The sequence below is a fragment of the Protopterus annectens genome, chromosome 7.part1, assembly GCF_019279795.1.
Source record: "Protopterus annectens isolate FY-2018-M chromosome 7.part1, PAN1.0, whole genome shotgun sequence".
NCBI lineage: Eukaryota > Metazoa > Chordata > Ceratodontiformes > Protopteridae > Protopterus > Protopterus annectens.
In genome coordinates, this window is record NC_056740.1 from 336,577,484 (window position 1) to 336,595,758 (window position 18,275).

Here is an 18,275-nt window from a genome sequence, read left to right on the forward strand (position 1 = left end):
CTGTACTGATTGGCTAGACAGAGGGATAGAGCTGGGAAAGATGTGCAGCAGGTAAGGGTGATAAAGGATAATGAGGGAAACGTACTCACAAGTGAGGAGAGTGTGTTGAGTAGATGGAAAGAATACTTTGAAGGGCTGATGAATGAAGAGAATGAGAGAGAGAGGGTTGGATGATGTGAGGATAGTGAATCAGGAAGTGAAACAGATTAGCAAGGAGGAAGTAAGGACAGCTATGAAGAGGATGAAGAATGGAAAGGCTGTTTGCCCAGATGACATACCAGTGGAAACATGGAGGTGCTTAGGTGAAATGGCAGTGAAATTTTTAACCAGATTGTTTAATGAAATTTTGGAAAGTCAGAGGATGCCTGAGGAGTGGAGAAAAGTGTTTTGCTACCTATCTTTAAGAATAACGGTGATGTGCAGAGCTGCAGTAACTACAGAGGGATAAAATTGATCAGTCACAGCTTGAAGTTATGGGAAAGAGTAGTGGAAGCTAGGTTAAGAAGGGAGGTGATGATTAGTGATCAGCAGTATGGTTTCATGCCAGGAAAGGGCACCACAGATGCAATATCTGCTCTGAGAGTGTTGTTGGAGAAATACAGATAAGGTCAGAAGGAGTTGCATTGTGTCTTTGTGGACTTAGAGAAAGCATATGACAGGGTGCCTAGAGAGGAGTTGTGGTATTGTATGAGGTAGTCGGGAGTGGCAGAGAAGTATGTAAGAGTGGTACAGGATATGTACGAGGGTAGTGTGACATTGGTGAGGACTGCGGTGGAAGTGACAGATACATTTAAGGTGGAGGTGGGATTACATCAAAGATCAGCTGTGGGCCCTTTCTTATTTGCAGTGGTGATGTACAGGTTGACAGATGAGATCAGACAGGAGGCCCCGTGGACTATGATGTTTGCAGATGACATTGTGATATGTAGTATGAGTAGGGACCAGGTTGAGGAGACCCTGGAGAGGTGGAGATATGCTTTAGAGAGGAGAGGAATGAAGGTCAGCAGGGCTAAAACAGAATATATGTGTGTAAATGTGAGGGAGGGTAGAGGAATGGTGAGGATGCAGGGAGTAGAGTTGATAAAGGTGGATGAGTTTAAGTACTTGGGATCAACAGTTCATAGTAATGGTGAGGGTGAGTGTGGAAGAGAGGTGAAGAAGAGAGTACAGGCAGGATGAAATGGGTGGAGAAGAGTGTCAGGAGTGATTTGTGACAGACAGATACCAGTAAGAGTGAAAGGGAAGGTGTACAAGAGGGTAGTGAGACCAACTATGTTATACGGGTTTGAGACTGTGGCATTGACGAAAAGGCAGGAGTCAGAGCTGGATGTGGCAGAGTTAAAGATGTTAAGATTTGCACTGGGTGTGACTAGGATGGACAGGATTAGGAATCAGTATATTAGAGGGTCAGCTCAGGTTGGACAGTTTGGAGACAAAGCAAGAGAGGTGAGATTGTGTTGGTTTGGACATGTGCTGAGGAGGGATGCTGGGTATATTGGGAAAAAGGATGCTAAGGATGGAGCTGCCAGGTAAGAGGAAAAGAGGAAGGCCTAAGATAAGGTTTATGGATGTGGTGAGAGAGGACATGAAGGCAGTTGGTGCGAAAGAGCATGATGCGGAGGACAGGAAGAAATTGAAACAGATGACCCGCTGTGGCGACCCCTAACGGGAACAGCTGAAAGAAGATGATGATGATGTGATGAGTGTGGTGTGGTGCAAGTGTTTACCTTCTCCTCTTGACTGTCTAGTCCAGTCTTGGGTGAAGAGAGCTTTGCTTCCAGTTCATAGTTCCCAAAGCAAATACAGAGAATAAGTGGAGGAACTGGATTGGAAGATTAGTTCTGATGACGCCCTTCTGATGTGGACGAAAGCACTTAACTCATTCCTTTGTGAATAAAATGTTTTATACACCACCGCATTTTTGTTGTTGAGCGTCCTTTCATGTGGTCACAGCGGTGCCTGCAAAAAATTTCGGGTTATCGCTTTATGCCCAGTGCACTTCTGTCATCTTGACAGTCCAAACACTACCTCCTGCAAGTAGTTGTCATTACCAGTCTGGTATAAAAGCAATAGGATCAGGATAGGGTTGCCACTTATTTCAAGTGCCCAAAGTAGGACATTTATTATTGAAACATAGGTTATGCAGAACAAACCATACCCACAGCCAGTGACTGGACTTCACATTATTGCCAAAAATAAAAGGTCACACTTGTAGACTATATATTGTTTCTAATGTTTAATTTAATATTAAGGTATTTCGGGTACAAAGTGCTTGTTTAAGGAACTGTGAAATGTAACTTATGCAATATTGTTGCCCTAAAATTTCAGGACATTTGCCATTTTTCATGATTTTTTTTTCACAGAATACAACTGCCGAAACTGGAACTGTCCTATGGAAAGATAGATTAGGGTATAGTCTTTGCTTTTACTCTAACAGCATGAAAGTTACCCCTAATACCCTAGTCTCTAAGTTACTTGCTGCATCTTCTTTGTAACAACTCCAAACTGTCTTCCTCAGCTGTACACCATTTATTAACCTTCTCCCTCCACTTCTCCTGTGTGTACAGTGCACCTGTTAAATTTCTCGGATTTTTTTATGATTTCCACAGACAAGTGTCTAGCTTTCCTAACACCACGTTAAGCTTCCCACCGTCGTACGCACAAATAAGACTGCCCAATCAAGTACGTCCTCTTCAACACAGCTGACTTTGCTTATATGGCAGGAAAATACATAAAACTGTAATCGGACGTACCGGAAAACACTAGTGCTCTATACTACTGTAAAAAGTATATAGTGACACTTTCTTAACCGTTGTCTTGCCGCTTTACTAAGGACTTCCTTTTCCCGTCGTTGCGCAACCTCGAGGTTGGTATGCTTATTTAGCCTGTTGAACTTGCTTGTGTACGTAAAGGTAAATTATTATGTGTTGGGATCATACATGGGGTTTCTGAGGAAAATCATGTTCCATACGGAGAGGAAAATGGAGGACAACGCAGTTGTGATAAACTGAGTTGCTTGACTGCTGAATGGCACTGTAAGTCTCAAAGGAAAAAGCCAGGGATTGTGAAAGAGGCAGGCGTGCCAGAGGAGATCATGGGATACAGCTGGAAGAAGGTGCTGTAACAAAATGGATGCAGAGAGGTTTAGCATGGGCCTCGTCACCTGAACGAGTGCTGCTAGACCCGTAGTTCTTGTAACCGAACACAACTTGGGATGGCACAGAGGCTTGTGGTTTCTTTTTACTCCGATGATGATGTTGTTTAACGTTGTGTCTTTTTTCATTATTTTTATATACTGGTGTAGTAAACGGGGTTACCATCTGACCCTCTTATGCAGGACAAGTCCCTATTTGAGCAATGGCGCCTTGCGGTAAAAGTGTGAAAATGGCGGCAAATATCCTTAGATTTTTATTTTAAAGAGGTTTGTGCATTTGCTGTGACTCTTTTGAGTCATCATGTGAAAAATAAATAATGATTCCTTGCTTTATTTGAACTTGTGAACAGCTTTATTAAATGATCCTGCATTTGTTCCTGTTAGAATGAACTGTCAAAGGTATAAGTATTGTTTTTTTAGAAATGTCAATGGTATTGCCTATGCTGTGTGTTTTTATCCTTGGAGCCAGTAGTATGAATGGTCTGAATATAAATGTGTGCCTGGCACCTGATATAAGGAGGTTGGCTAGCACTTACAAACCTTTAAGCAGCTGTGATGACCATATTAAGTGCAGACAGAAAATGCAAAAAAAAAAATTGATTATGTTAAGAATGGTTCCTGTGTGTAACGAGGGTGGACAGGATTAGGAATAAGTATATTAGAGGGTCAACCCAAGTTGGAAGGTTTGGAGACAAAGCCAGAGAGGCAATATTAAGTTGGTTTGGGCATGTGTTGAGGAGGGATGCTGAGTATATTGGGAAAAAGATGCTAAGGGTGAAGCTACCAGGTAACAGGAAAAGAGGAAGGCCTAAGATAAGGTTTATGGATGTGGTGAGAGAGGACATGCAGGTGGTTGGTGTGACAGAGCAAGATGCAGAGGACAGGAAGAAATGGAAACAGATGATCAGCTGTGGCGACCTCTAACGGGAACAGCCGAAAGAAGATGATGATGATGAAGAATGGCTTCTGGGATTCAGAGGTGAATAGTGCAGTGTGTAAGACAAATTAGGATAATGAACAATGGAGTGAATAGTGCAATGTATAAGACAAATTAGGATAATAAACAATGGAGTGCAGGGTGGAACTGATTTACAAACATAGTCTGCAAGCAGGTGAAATTGTCAGTTGGCGCCACATGCTAATGATCTAATAATTATAATGTAGACTTGAAAAACTTTATGGTAATGAGCCCAGTTGTGAACACAAATGAGGTTAAAGAACATAATGGAGAGATTCACAGATGCATAAAAATTGCATGATTAACTGATGCCGCTACTGAGTTTGTACACCATGATACAGGACCCAAGATGCAAGCAAACGAAATAAAGAACAACACAGCAGAATGGAGTAAGGAGATCAATGGAAAGGCAGGACTTGATCATCAAGAAAATAAGTATGAGGAGTAGTCCAGGCATGGTTATAGGATGACCCAGTGGGCAGAATGGGATATGAACCTCTCTGGAAAAGTCCAGTGAGGCGATCAGCAAGACTTTTTCAGGAATTTTATCATGGTTGTCAGATACCGCTGATGAGCAGTGTAAGTCACTGATTAGATTAAGAAGGCTTGATAAGAGTTTATACTGTTACTGTTGCTTCCATTATTTAATTGTATACTGTTGTTTTTTTTTTTTCCCCCAACTGGCCAGAGTTGTGCATGAAGAGGGTCTTTGGACCAGAGCATGTACTTGGTTAAATACAGTAATATATGATAAATGAAGGAATAACGGTTGGTCATTGCTGATCAGTCCATGGGTGCATTTTTCCTCCCATTTTTTTAACCATTGTAATTGAAGTGTATTATCAGTCTGGTCAGTCATATTTCCAAGAGCAATTGCTGCCTTTTTGATGAGGTATAACTGTAAAGTATATTTTAGCAGTAACTCACGACCGGGTGTAGTATTATATAGGACTTACTCATGATTGGTGTGGTATGATCATGAGGCCAAAGCCTGATTGATCAGGCAAAGCCAACTGTGGGTAAATTCTGTAACACCCACACCAGGAGTTGGCTATTTTTATTACTTGACAGGGAGCACATTGTCTCATTACATGTAATTTCAAAGAGTGCAAAAACAGTGAGTGCCGTTTGCCTAAATTACTTTTGCCAACAGTGGAGTTTGCTTTTTACTCCACTGTTGTGTGACGTAGGAGTTGGTATATACAATTTTGGGGATGCCCCTCCCCAAATGGGGGGAAAGGGGAACTTGCTCCCTTGCAAAAACAAACTTGCTGATTTTTTTATTGAAGTTGGTTTCAAGAAATGTTTTTCTTTTTTTTTCTGTTTGCCAAAATTACCTTTACTGAGTCGATATGAATCCGTATTACATAATTTAACAAAGAAGTTGCTTACTTTTCTTAAGTAATGTTATTGTGTAATAGCATTTAGTGTTCTTCTGTTTCATTCTTTACATTCAGAAGTACTGCACATGCATATTGTACTTAATGTCCCTACAATTGCATAGTACTCATGCAGTGTAAGGGAAGTGGCATCTCCCTAGCAGTTGTGTCCCTTTCTGTCTTGATCTTAAAAACAGTGAAAGAGAGAGAGAGAGACAGTAGTGTGAAACTGTAATGTCTAGCATTATTTACTTTCATATATTCTTAATGATGGAGCAGAAAATTTAAAATAAATTATAAAGGCCAGAACAAGTAAATGAGGAAAATCAGGGAAATTTTATGGAACTATTTACAGTTGAGAGGTATGATTACCATTAGTATATGAGTGATTGTAATGACATTTACCATTTTCAGTTGTACAGAGTTTTGCAGAAGATCCTGTTTTTTCCTCATATTTTTCTCTGTCCTTTGTAAACTAGATTATGGATGGTGTTTTCATCATGCACCAGTATAGAAGGTCCAGCTAGTCAACAGTACATTAACAGAGGGACTTCTTTCTATTGGTATCTGCTCGAGTTACAGTGGGCATGCTGATTAGAATGTGCACTCAGCGTGCATGCTTTTGAATAGCAACAACCCGTCTTTATTGGATAAATACCATGAAAAGTCAGTATAAATGTGTTTTCAGTGTTGTAATTGGAAAGGGCAGCTTACAATGCAGTGGTAACTGTTATTTTTATTTGGAGGAATTTCACTGGAGCATTACAGTCACTTATTCTACATACCTTTTAAAGGTATTTTTCAGTACTGTCTTGTCTCGTCTTAAAACCTGAATTGATATCCATTTTATTGACTGTTCTAACCTGGACTGTTCCAGCATGTGGACTGGTGACTTTTACATTCTTGTGGTGTTGGCCATTCTTCCTTGCATGTATGAGAAGCTTGGTGTGGATTTGCATGCCTTAATTGTTGTGGATAATTATACAGGGATGCTTATTTGTCTTGTTCTTTAGGGGGTACAATATCTTTTATTTATTTATTTAACATTTGTTGACCGTGAAAGTCCGACTATGTTCCACAGAGCCTGTTTCCAGTGGAGGCCCGGGGAGAAATGCCCCAGATTCATGTCTTTGGATCTTTATATGAAAATTTACCAAATGTCTGAAGTAAGGTTCTGCTTTGTATCATTTGACAGTTTCATATGTTTTGGGGACGGGACTGTTCCTGAAGCCATCATTGATAGAAGGTAGTGTGTAGGGGAACATAGAAGAAGAGGGACTAGATGGAAGCTGTTGCATGACTATAATGTGGGTGTAATTTTCTCCAAGGACCTCGGGAGACAGGCAGGCAGCAGAACTGACATAGCAGTGGTACCACAGAGTATGGTGAGATGGGTTAAGTCAGTAGAAATTCCGGAAATAAACTTTTGTCAGGTTATGTGATGAAATGCATTTACCAGAGAAGGAGGTAAAAGTTAAAAGTTGAAGATGGGCTACTGTAAATGGGGTGGGGGTCAACAAAGGATGGAGTTGATAGAGTTGATTGAGAATGTTTTTTTTAATAGGAGTGAAGTCCACATGTAAGACGTTAGGCTTGCTCAGGTTGGGAAGGTTGCAAGGCTGTGTTAAGAGAAGAGAAAGATGATTCGAGCTTAATAGGGTTAAAGAAGGAGTAGTTAAAGGATACTCAGGATAGTATGAGCTATAATGTCATTATCGAATTGGAAGAGTAAAATGAAAAGAAGACTAAAAACAGAAGTAAAGTTTTTGAAAATGGCATAAGTGGATGTGGAATTAATGAGAAATGTGGGACTTTTGGTGACTAAGCAGAGAAGGGGACCTAAAATGGATAGCATGGGTGTTTAAGAAATGAAGGAGAACGGGGTTGTAGTATATCTGAAGTATCTGATAGGCAAGGGTTATGTTGGGATATGGAGATCAGACAGGAATTTATGATGTATTACAGCAAACTTTACAGAAGGAAACACGAGGGAGTGCATGGAGGGTGTGAAGGTTCAAAGCAGTTGAGAAAAGTAAGTTGAATGATGAGCAAAGACAAAGCCATAGTGGAAATGGAGGTAGGTACTTTGGTTCATAGGTGAATACTAGACTAATGATCGCTCGGGATCTTTTTCAGCCTAGCCATTCTTCCCAAACGTATACGGCAAGTTTTGATACCCAGTGGTTATTTTAAGGGGTATACACAGGCTTGGGCATGAGTGGTCAAGTATTTGCAGGTTGCCTCTGCCTGCTAGAGACATAGGTGCCAGACCAGGGATAAATTTCTGATTCTCCATCCACTGGTCCAAGTTATGATTAAATTGGGTTAGGGAAGAACTCTGCTCCATATGGATGGGAAGCGTGTTCCAGAGAAGGGATAGTCTCTGAGACATATACCTGTCCCTCCAGCATGTCCTGTTTATGTTGCAGACAAGGTTTAGTTCCCTAGAGCAAGTAATTTTGATGCTGCTTGTTTTGCAGATGTGCAGCAGGTCTGTCAGAGCAGGATCAGAAGATGCTTTGCAGGCAAAGCATAGAGTGTCTGTAGGAAACCAAGTACAGGGATAGGGCTTTGAGGTGGTAATGACAATTAAGAATTGAAGCCAAAGCTGCTGGTCTTGAAGGGCTGCTAATTGAATATTACAAATGAGGAGTAATAGAATGTTGCCTGAAACAGATCTGGCAATAACAGTATTGCCGAAGAATGAAACATAGGTTCATAGGTAGGTACTAGGCTATTGGCACTAGGGCCTATGCCTAGCCAAAAAGGTATCCTGGCTTTCATCACCCAGGAAAATTATTTTCCTGTACCCCTGTTGAGCAGAGCCACAGAAATGATCCCCTGGGTGAATTTCCTATCTCCCATCCAATCACCAAGATTTTTCTTGAAGAGTGTTAATGATGAGCTTTGTTTCATATAGATAGGTAGTTTGTTCCAGAGTATGGGAAGTCTCTGGGACAGGAATCTATCCCTCCAGCAAGTTCTGTTTATTGTGGTGACAAGGTCTAGGTCCCTAGAGCGTGTAACTCGGAGGGATTGGGATTTCTTTAAGTGGAGCATGTCTAACAGCTCTGGGTTTGACATAGCTTTGTATGTTAGGTAGAGATCACCTCTCAGTAGGCGATATGTGACAGAGTAAAGCTGGAGTTTTTTGAGATGGTCTGCATAAGGCATCTGTTTGAGGCCGGTAATCCTCTTTATGAGGTATTTCTGCGGCCTTTCGAGTTGTTGTAGATGTCTTGTGAGGTACATACCAAAAGGGGCCCTGTATTCTATAATAGGTCTAATGAGTGATGAGCAGAGGGGAACAATGACCTCTTTTTTCTTGGATGAAAAATCTTTTGTGATGAGGTGTGCCACATAGAAGGATTTCCTTACTACTGTGGCGATGTGATTATCAAAGGAGAGACTACTGTCCACCTGTGTCCCAAGGTCTCTTATCCCACTTTTGGTGTTAAGTAGACTACCGCCTATGTGGTAGTTCATGGGTACAGTTTTTACGTAAGGGGATGACAGTGCACTTTTTGGCATTGAACTTGAGGCCATGGCTTTGACACCAGGCATCTGTCTCAGTGAGGCCCTTTTGCAGGATTCCACATCGTTGGGAGTTTCGATTATGGCTCCTAGTTTGCAGTCATCTGTGAACTTCATTAGCCAAAGACCTTCTGTGTTAGCCTGTTGCTTCACAGTAGTAGATACCAAACAGGAGAGGACCCAGGACCGAACCCTGTGGTACTCCACTTGTCACTGGTTTGAAGTCGGACTTGGAGTCTGCTGCTTTCACAGTGTGGGTTCTGTCAGTGAGCCAGTTGGCAACCCATCTTGTGACATAGGGATTTATACCTAGTTTAGTGAGTTTATCTATAATTCTAGAGTGGGGGATGGTGTCGAAAGCTTTGGTGAGATCTAGATAGGCTGTGTGAACCACCTTACCCTCATGTATGGCTTTGGTGATCTCTTCAAAGAAGTCTATCAGGTTTAGGAGACATGATCTGCCTTTTACAAACCCGAACTGGGTGGGGTCCAGAGTTTGCAAATTACCAATGTCATTGTTTATACGTCCCATGATGATACATTCCATAGCCTTGCAGACCAGGCTCGTCAGGCTAATGGGGCGGTAGTTCTCGGGGTCCATGGTGGCTCCCCCTTTGTGAAGTGGGATAACCATCGCTGTGCGCCATTCAGTGGGCACAAAGCCTGAGGTGAGGCTATGATTGAACATGGTACTTAGGTGGGGTGCCACTTTGTTCTGTAGTTCGTGTAGAGCGCAGCCTGGGATGTTGTCAGGTCCCATGGATGCTGTGTTACCAGAAATGTGTGATTTTAGACAAATCTTCCTTATAAATCTAAATCTTTAATATCTTTGCAAAGATTTTAGCAAATCAAGTCGAGAGAGTACTTCCAGGACAGAATGGATTTGTAGTGAATAGAGCTATCTCGGCTGACTGGAGGAGGTTGATGACCTTTCTAGGTAAGCATGGTGTGGCTAATTCAGGAGCTGACATTGTATTGTTTTATGTAAGGAAAGCTTTTCGACACTATAGTGTGGAATTTTGTTTTTATTTGAGTACTTCACAATAAGGGGGTTTGGTGGAGTCTTCATATGGGGTACAGCTGCTGTTTTACACATCCTTCCTTAAGGATATTTACAAATGTAGGTTTATCAGACTATGGTTATATAGAGAGGAATATCAGACAGGATTGCCTGTTATTTGGTTTATTTATTATAGTAACAGAGAATCTAGCTTTTATGGTTTAGAAGTTTTAGCTGAGATGCATACAGGAAAAGGAAGAAAGGGTCTTAATGTTCTTGGAAAATTACATATTAATAAGTGGTATAATAGAGTCTGTATTTGATGGTGTCCTGGTGATAATTTAAGAGTTCGGCTAGACATCTGGATTAGTGTGTAGGTAAAATAGTGTTGATCCATGTGGGGGGGGGGGTAAGGTGTCATGGGAAAATAGACTACAGGGAGTCTATTATCCAATATATTTTGGTGTTTTGTTGGTACAGAAGCAGAGAAAACCTGATTATACTGGAGAACAAGGTGAGCAAAGATTGGATTGTCAATGTCAAGGTCCTTAACACAATTATGTACAGGATCAGAATGATTAACAGATTATGCCCAATTTTTTTATTTGCTCAGGAAAATACCTACTTTGGGATGAAGGCAAGAAGAGATGAGAATTCAGTTGATTAATGAATGTATGCTGATGAATGTATGCTGGGGAAGGGAAGGAGAAGGATTTTTCCACTGAAGGTTCAAAACCCTGCATTTATAGAAGGGGCCTGGCCACATATGCATAAGCTTTTGACATTGCAAGTTAATCCATTTAGGGGAACAAAGCTCTGATATTGATACGGTGGGGAGTCAGTGTCATAGGATGGATTCCACAGTACTAGAGCATACTATGGCTAGAAGAAAGTATGAGATTTCAGAATAGCAGATGCAGAATGGAACCCTTTGAAGGAATATGGGAGCAGCCAGAGGTTAATGACAGTGTCCCACCCAAAGTCAGGTGTGAGTGGGAGAGAAAAAAAATATCTGTAGATGGACATAAGGGAGTGGTCAAAACATTAGCGGTATTACAGGATGAATGTAGGCTGTAGAAGGGTGACTTTTCTTAGAGCAACTATTAGCAGTCTTAAAGAGAGGAGATGGGTTACTATTATGGAACAAATGAAGGGGAGTTGGGAAAGGAAGAAAAAGTTTATATATTTAAAGAAATGCGGAATAAGACAGGGACAGCAATAATAATAGATGACCAAAAGAGGTTGGAGAAAAGAAAAGGGCAGCCGTTTAAATACAGGAATGGGCAGTTTGGTGGATCATGAGGGGGTTAGGGAAATTATATGCTTTGAAAGATCCGCAGCTAAGGATTCCTTCCCATTGCTACTAGACTTCTTTGAAATTAAACATTGAAGGGCAGTTACCAAAGAGTAAGATGTGGGAAAAAAGGAGCAGGGATTACCCATATGTTTTGGCATTAGAGCAAGAGTGCGTTGGTCAGAACGTGGGGGTTGTCATAATTTTAAGCAGAGCCCCCTGACCAGTGAAAATTTTGTTTACTGGGTGTTCACAAGAGGAGCAGTATATAAACCTGAGACTATGTGTTTTCTATGTGTTAGGAGGTGCCATTAAATGCGATTTGCTTAAGGACAGAAAAAAAACAGAAAGTCCTGTATATAACAGTAGTAAGTATGTTGTCAAGATCTGTTGAACAGGATTCTACTGTCCAATAAGGCACTAGTGGTGAAACTCTGGCTGCTCACTCAAAATGGCACTCTTACTTGCACGTGCTCAGTACTTATATGCATGTGCTGACTCACTGGAAAGCTTCTTAAAAGTATATCACACACACTGATTTACATCCTCCCTTTTTACTGAGCTGTCTCATATAAACAATAGCATTTGAGTAGGCATGCAATTATGCAGACACTAATAAAAAAAACAAAAAAAAAAACAAGTCATGTTCAGGTTGCCATGTATCTGGGAGTAGGTTTCGAGATGCGACCTGATCTCGTGACATAATAGTTAAGACTGGGTTTAGCAACAGGGACAGTCACTGAAGAATGTTCTGCTTGAAGAGTTTCAGGGATTTTCTCAGGAATGGGGATTGCCGACGGAATGGCCTCTGGAACAGGAACATTGGGTAAGTTACTCTGAGAACTAAAGTCTTTGTCACAGGCAGGATGCTGTAACACTGGTTCTGACATTGGTAACAAATGCTTCCAATTAGGTCTGAGCTCTACTCCTTGCGATTCCACAATGTACGATCACAGCTCTTGACACAATCTTATAAATCCTATGCGATCAAAACCTTTTGACGTCTCCATCTTCACTAGCTCCCCTTTTTTCAATGAACTGAGCGGCTTGTGCGTTTTATCATAGTAAGACTTCTGGGACAAAAGCTTTTTCAACCATTGGGCTTTTACTGCTTTGTTGTTCTTAGCACTTAGAACCAATAAATTACTACTGATTGGTAGTGTGGTTCTGGTTTGTCTCGATATAAGTCTCTGGGCAGGTGAACCAAGATGATTATTACAAGGAATGTTTCTGAGATTTAACAGGTTTAGAAAATCATCGGTGTTGTCACGTCTGGATTTCTCTAACAGCTGTTTTGCACTTTGAACTGCATGTTCAGCCAAGACATTTGACTGAGGGTATTCAGGACGACTCGTAATATGAACAAAGTCCTACTCTTCTGCAAATTTCTTGAACTGCTAATTTGTAAACTGTGCACCATTGCCAGAAATAACTCTATGTGGACTACCGTGGACAGAAAAATGTCACTTCAACTTAGTAATGACAATACTGGAAGTTAGGTTGGGAAGTAGGTCAATCTCAGAGCAATTTGAATAAACGTCTACTAACACCAAGTAATGTTGACCATTCCATTCAGAGAGATCTGTGGTGACTTTCGACCAAGGTAGTTCAGGAATCTGGCATAACTGAAGTGGTTCTTTCTGTTCATGCAGCTCTGTACTATTACATACTGACCAAGATGAAATTGCTTTCTCAATATCTCTCAACATAGAAGGCCAAAATACTACACGTCTGGCCCTTCTTTTGTTAGAATCAGTTCCTGGGTGGCCACAATGCAAGAGCTTAATGTACTCTTGTTGCAAGGATTTTGGAACAATTACTTTAGGACCTTTCATGATACAATCGTCTGACAAAATCTCATCTCTGTATGGAAAATATGGCTGCACTTCTACTGGTAAACAAGATTACTTTAAAGACCATCTTCGACTGATAACGAGGTTTAGCTTCTGGAGAATTGGATCTGAAGCTGTACGAGTTCTGAGCTCATCAAGATGTGTGGAAGAAAAATTTTTCACTTCCATGATCTAAAAATCAAAATGCTCATTGTTATGCTGCTATGTGTTTTTTCTGGGCGAGCTGTATAAAGTATTAGCAAGATAAAGAAGTTTGTCTTTTGTATACAGAAAACTGAAATTGTACTTTTGTAATTTGAGCATCATGCATTGCACTCTAGCTGGAGCTTTATGCATAGGCTTTCTCAAAATAGTAACGAGGTTGGTGATCAGTTTCAATCTGGATAGGTCAACCATAAATATAATCATGAAACTTCAAACATACAAACACAATTGCCAAAAGCTCTTTCTCATTCTGGGGATATTGCATCTCAGTCTGGCAAGAGTTCTCTATGCATAAGCTACTGATCTACCATCTTGAAGAATGACTGCACCTAGACCAAACTTAGAAGCATCACAGGAAAGAGTAACTAGTTTGTGAACATCATAGTAGCTGAGAGTTGGTGGGCTGGCAATTTTCTATTTCAGGGCATCAAATACTCTGGTGCTGTTCTGACTATGACCAAATTACATCTTTGCGTGTCAGCTCTCGTAATGGTGCTGAAAGTTGGCTTAAATCTGGAATGAACTTGCTTAGATAGTTGATCATGCCAAGAAAACATTGTAGGGCTTGAACATTGTCTGGAGCTGGCATCTCAAGAATTGCTGTTTGCTTTGAAGGATCTAGTCTTAAGCTGGAACTGGCAAATACATGGCCAACATAAGTAACTTCTCATAGCCTGAACTTGCACTTCTGAGGATTCAGCTTAAGATTCACTTCACGTGCTTTTTCCAGAAGTTTCTGTCATGATCGACTGCACCATTGCCTCATACTAGAATATCATCTACTATAATAGCACATGGATAGCCAGAAGAAAAATGCTCCATTGCATGCTGAAAGACTTCACTGGCAGAATTTATTCCAAATGGCATTCTCAGAAATATGTATCTTGCAAATGGCGTACCGAATGGATTTGCCAAAATGAACTCTTTGCATCTAAGACCGTAAAAACAGTGGCATTTGGCATGAGGGCAGCAACCTCTTCGACTGTGTGCATGGATGATGAGTTTTCTTTAAATTGTTCAGATCGCTTGGATCGATGCATATTCTGATATCATCTGAGTTTTTCTTATGAGCTACAACCATGGAGGATACCCATTTAGTAGTTTCTTCTACTTGACAAATGACTCCTAGCTTCACCATTTTGTCTAGCTCGGCTTTGACTCTGCTCTGCATATCTGCTTGAACTTTCCATGCTGGTTTGATAACTGGACTGACCTCTGGGTCTAACTTCATGGAGTAAACAACTTGTAGTTTGTCTAGTTTGTCTGCAAAAATATCAGTATACTCAGAAAAAATAGTTTGGATGAAATTGGAGCTGTTGTCATTCAGGCTTACATAGTGGACTTATTTATTAAATGAAAGTAGTCCCCATTTTCAAACTGTCTGTGAGGCCTGTTAATGACTGCACGTTCTCCTGACTATGAAAAATTGCAAGTCATAGCTCTTCCCAGCAGATAACATGAAAGCACTTCTGAGCCTTCAGTTTGAATCTCTTCACCACCATAAGCAACAAGCTTTGCACTCTGTCATATCAAGTTGTTCTGTAGCTTTTAGTCTAGCAAACGTTTCTGCTGACATAACAATGCAGTTTGAGCCAGTATCTATTTTGAGCTCTACAGGACTCTCATTAATCCAAACAGTACAAAAGATCTCATTCTTTTCCCACAAATCTACTGCATTGACTGTTTGTTTCACCAAGCACAGACACACCATCAACGTAAAAAGTAGCGTCACAGCTTTCTAATTGATCAACTTGCCTCTTGGAATGCCCTCTTTTAATAAAACAATGTGCATTATTTGATATACAAAACCTTTTGAAATTATTGCACTTATTGCAAGAATGACACTGCTGACCAAATGCTAAGCATTTTTATCGTTTGGGCTTGTGATTTCACCACAGTTATGACAGTTGACTATTAAGCTGGGTGGGGGCACATGTTTTGACTTTGCTGACTCACCCTTATGCTTCACTGTGCATGCTCTGGAATTTGGTGGAAAGACTCTGGGTTTCCCAGGGATTGTTACAGGACCTGCAGTAGCTGCCATGTGCTTGGGCCTGTTTCTTTTAACCATCTGCTGCATACTGTCAACATGAGTTTTGTCACCGTGCCTTCCCCAGCTATTCTCATTTGTAAGCATACTTGTGTGCTTTTCTGTTAGCTCGTATATCTGACAAAGCTCAATGGCCTTATTCAAAATTAAATCACTGTCTCCAAGCAAAATCTTTCCCACTGTGTCATTATAAATAGCACACACAAGCCTGTCCTTTATCAACTCATCTGCCATATCACTAAATCTGCACATTTTAGTCTTGTTTCTCATGTCAGTTATATATGCTGCAAAAGTTTCACAAGGCTTCTGATCCCTTGTGTAAAATAAGTGCCTTTCCATTGTAGTATTTGTTTAGAGGTTACACATTTATCTAAATTTACATTTTAAACACTCAGGGTTTTCCCTTGTTTCACCTGGTACCACTATATGGTGATCTTCCCCCTCCCCTGCAAATACAGCAGGTGCATACACCAATGAACACTCTCTTTCAGTGGCCTCTGAACCAGCTAAATTAAGCAGAATAAATGCTTTTGTACGTGTATCTTTGTCAGAAAAAGCAGCATGAATGAAAATATTGTATTCCTTACAATTTTCTGCAATATTCAAACACAAGTGGTGTGGGTCTGCAAAATCCTTCTGCCATACCCACAGCGTATAGCAAAACACAATGCAGAATGGCCCTTGTAATTATGTACAAACATTCGCACACACCAGGTACTTGTAATAATATTCAAATGCACAATAAACTCTTTGAAATACTATACTCTGCGAAATATGCCTTTAAATAACTGTACTTTGCAAAATATTCTATGAAACAACTGTACTTTGCGAAATAACTGCAGTGTAATACTGCGCTCACTTGCAAATACTTTGCAAGCTTTGGATACTTTGAATACCTTTAGTTAATACAAAAAAATATTTTCCCTTTTTTTGTACATTTTATGTGATTCAGATATTGTTTCAAACATTTTTGTAATTATTTTGAATATTTTTATCAGTATGTCGCAGTTTCAGACATTTTGTTTAATAAGAAATTCTTTTTGAGTGCTTTGAGTGCTTCGTTTTATATTTATAGCAAAATAAATCATTTAAGCAAATTTTAGTATGTGGAATTTGTTTCTGACCTGTTTTGCGAGTCGTTTGAGCAGTAGGGATGATCCACTCTTGTATATTCTTACTTTAACTGGTTGCCTCATGGCTGTAACTCTGGATCCCATTTTGCTACCATGTCGCTCTTCTTATGTGCATTAAGAAGATGCTGAGGCTTGAGTGTTCATTTAAGTAGTTTATTGTATACCAATACATCAGGATGGATGACAAGAACATTAAACTTAAACAAACAATCTGACTGACTACATATTTGCATGCTCACACTCTGGCTGCTCGCTCAAAATGGCACTCTTACTTGTATGTGCTCAGTACTTATATGCATGTGCTGACTCACTGAAAAACGTCTTAAAGGTATATCACATACACTGATTTACAGGAAAGATACACAATCCTAATATGAGAGCAGGTTTCAACAAAGAGTGAAAGAAAGAGTTGGTATAGTTTTTCTTCTGGAATTTATGTTGAAGAGAGAAGTTGCAGCATATAGGATACACGTGAACATGGTTTGACTGTGAATTGAGCAGGACTTTTGGGGAAAGTAAGTGTAAGGTGGTTTTGGGAGAGAGGGTGGGGTAAAAGATTGGACGGATAGTGGTGGCATGTTATGGGCCAGATGAAGCTAGAGCAGAGCTTTTGTATGCATGATGGATATGGAATAGTTGTGGGAGCTTTTAATGTGGTGCTGACCCCCATTTTGGAAGGTTGCACAGAGGTGTATATTTTCTCAGGAAGAATCAGGAGAGCCTTAAAGAAATTATGAATATTTCAGAACAGATGGATATTTGGTAGATAAGATGGGGAACAGCATGGCAATTTAATTTTGGTAGGGATGAGTGCTAACAGCACAGCCAGTCAGATTGGTTTCTGGTAGATGAAGGTATGGGTAGGGGTGGTAAGTTTGTTTCCTTAATCCCTGTCAAGGGGGTTGTTAGCTCGTTTGATAGTGGTTATGGAATGTCATGGAGAAGGGGATATTACTAAGGTGGAAGGGATGGGAGCATATTAAATGGTAAAGGGCACAATTTGGAGAGTGGCTAATTGTAATAGGAATGAGATTATAAGGGCAGATAGAAATGAAAGAAATTGGATTAAGGTGCATGGAAGGTAGAACTGATGGGGTATATAAGCTTTGTATATCTAGTGGACAACAGTAATTAGAAAGGTGGAAAAAGAATTGCAGTCACTGCAGCAGGGAATAGCAAAGAAGAGAACTAGAGAGAACAGTAGGATACGAGTAAGAGAAATAAAGGATAGGTGAGTTGGAGGAGTCACAGGTGGTTGCTTGGCTGAATTGGAGTAGGATGGTTTGGTTGCAGAGAACACAAAATGAGAAGCCTCTTCTGGCATGTCATTTATATGAGCAAAGTTGGGAAACATGGGGGTTTGGACTTGAGAATAAGGAGAGAGGTAGGGTTACTACTGAGAAGGAAATGCAAGAAATGCTTGTGGATCTCTATTGTGGATTTTTAGGGAGGTTAGGGTGAGTGTGACTTGTTGGTAAGTGAAAAAAAAAGGAATAGGTTGCATCAGAAGTCGGGAATGATGAGTAGGTGGTGACTTTTAGGCACATGAAGCCTGGAAAGGTAGGTGGCCTGAATGAGTACCCATTCATTTTCTGTAAGTTGTTGGGGGGTAGAGATAGATTCTGTTTGGTGGATATATTTAATATTCTGAGGGAGGAACAGATACCAAGTTCTGCATGCGAAAGTCATGGTAGTTCTGCTACCAAAAGGTGAAGG

At 40.5% G+C, this 18,275-nt stretch overlaps 1 protein-coding gene across 3 annotated transcripts in view; it reads left to right on the forward strand.

The window, feature by feature from the left end:
* Positions 1 to 2,670: 2,670 nt before the first annotated feature.
* The window catches only part of LOC122807756, an 815,279-nt gene continuing 799,674 nt past the window's right edge, over positions 2,671 to 18,275 (forward strand). For all 3 annotated transcript variants that reach the window (XM_044078757.1, XM_044078759.1, XM_044078756.1), the window contains exon 1: positions 2,671 to 2,866. The gene's annotated coding sequence lies outside the window, so the exon portion shown is untranslated. The remainder of the gene's footprint in view (positions 2,867 to 18,275) is intronic.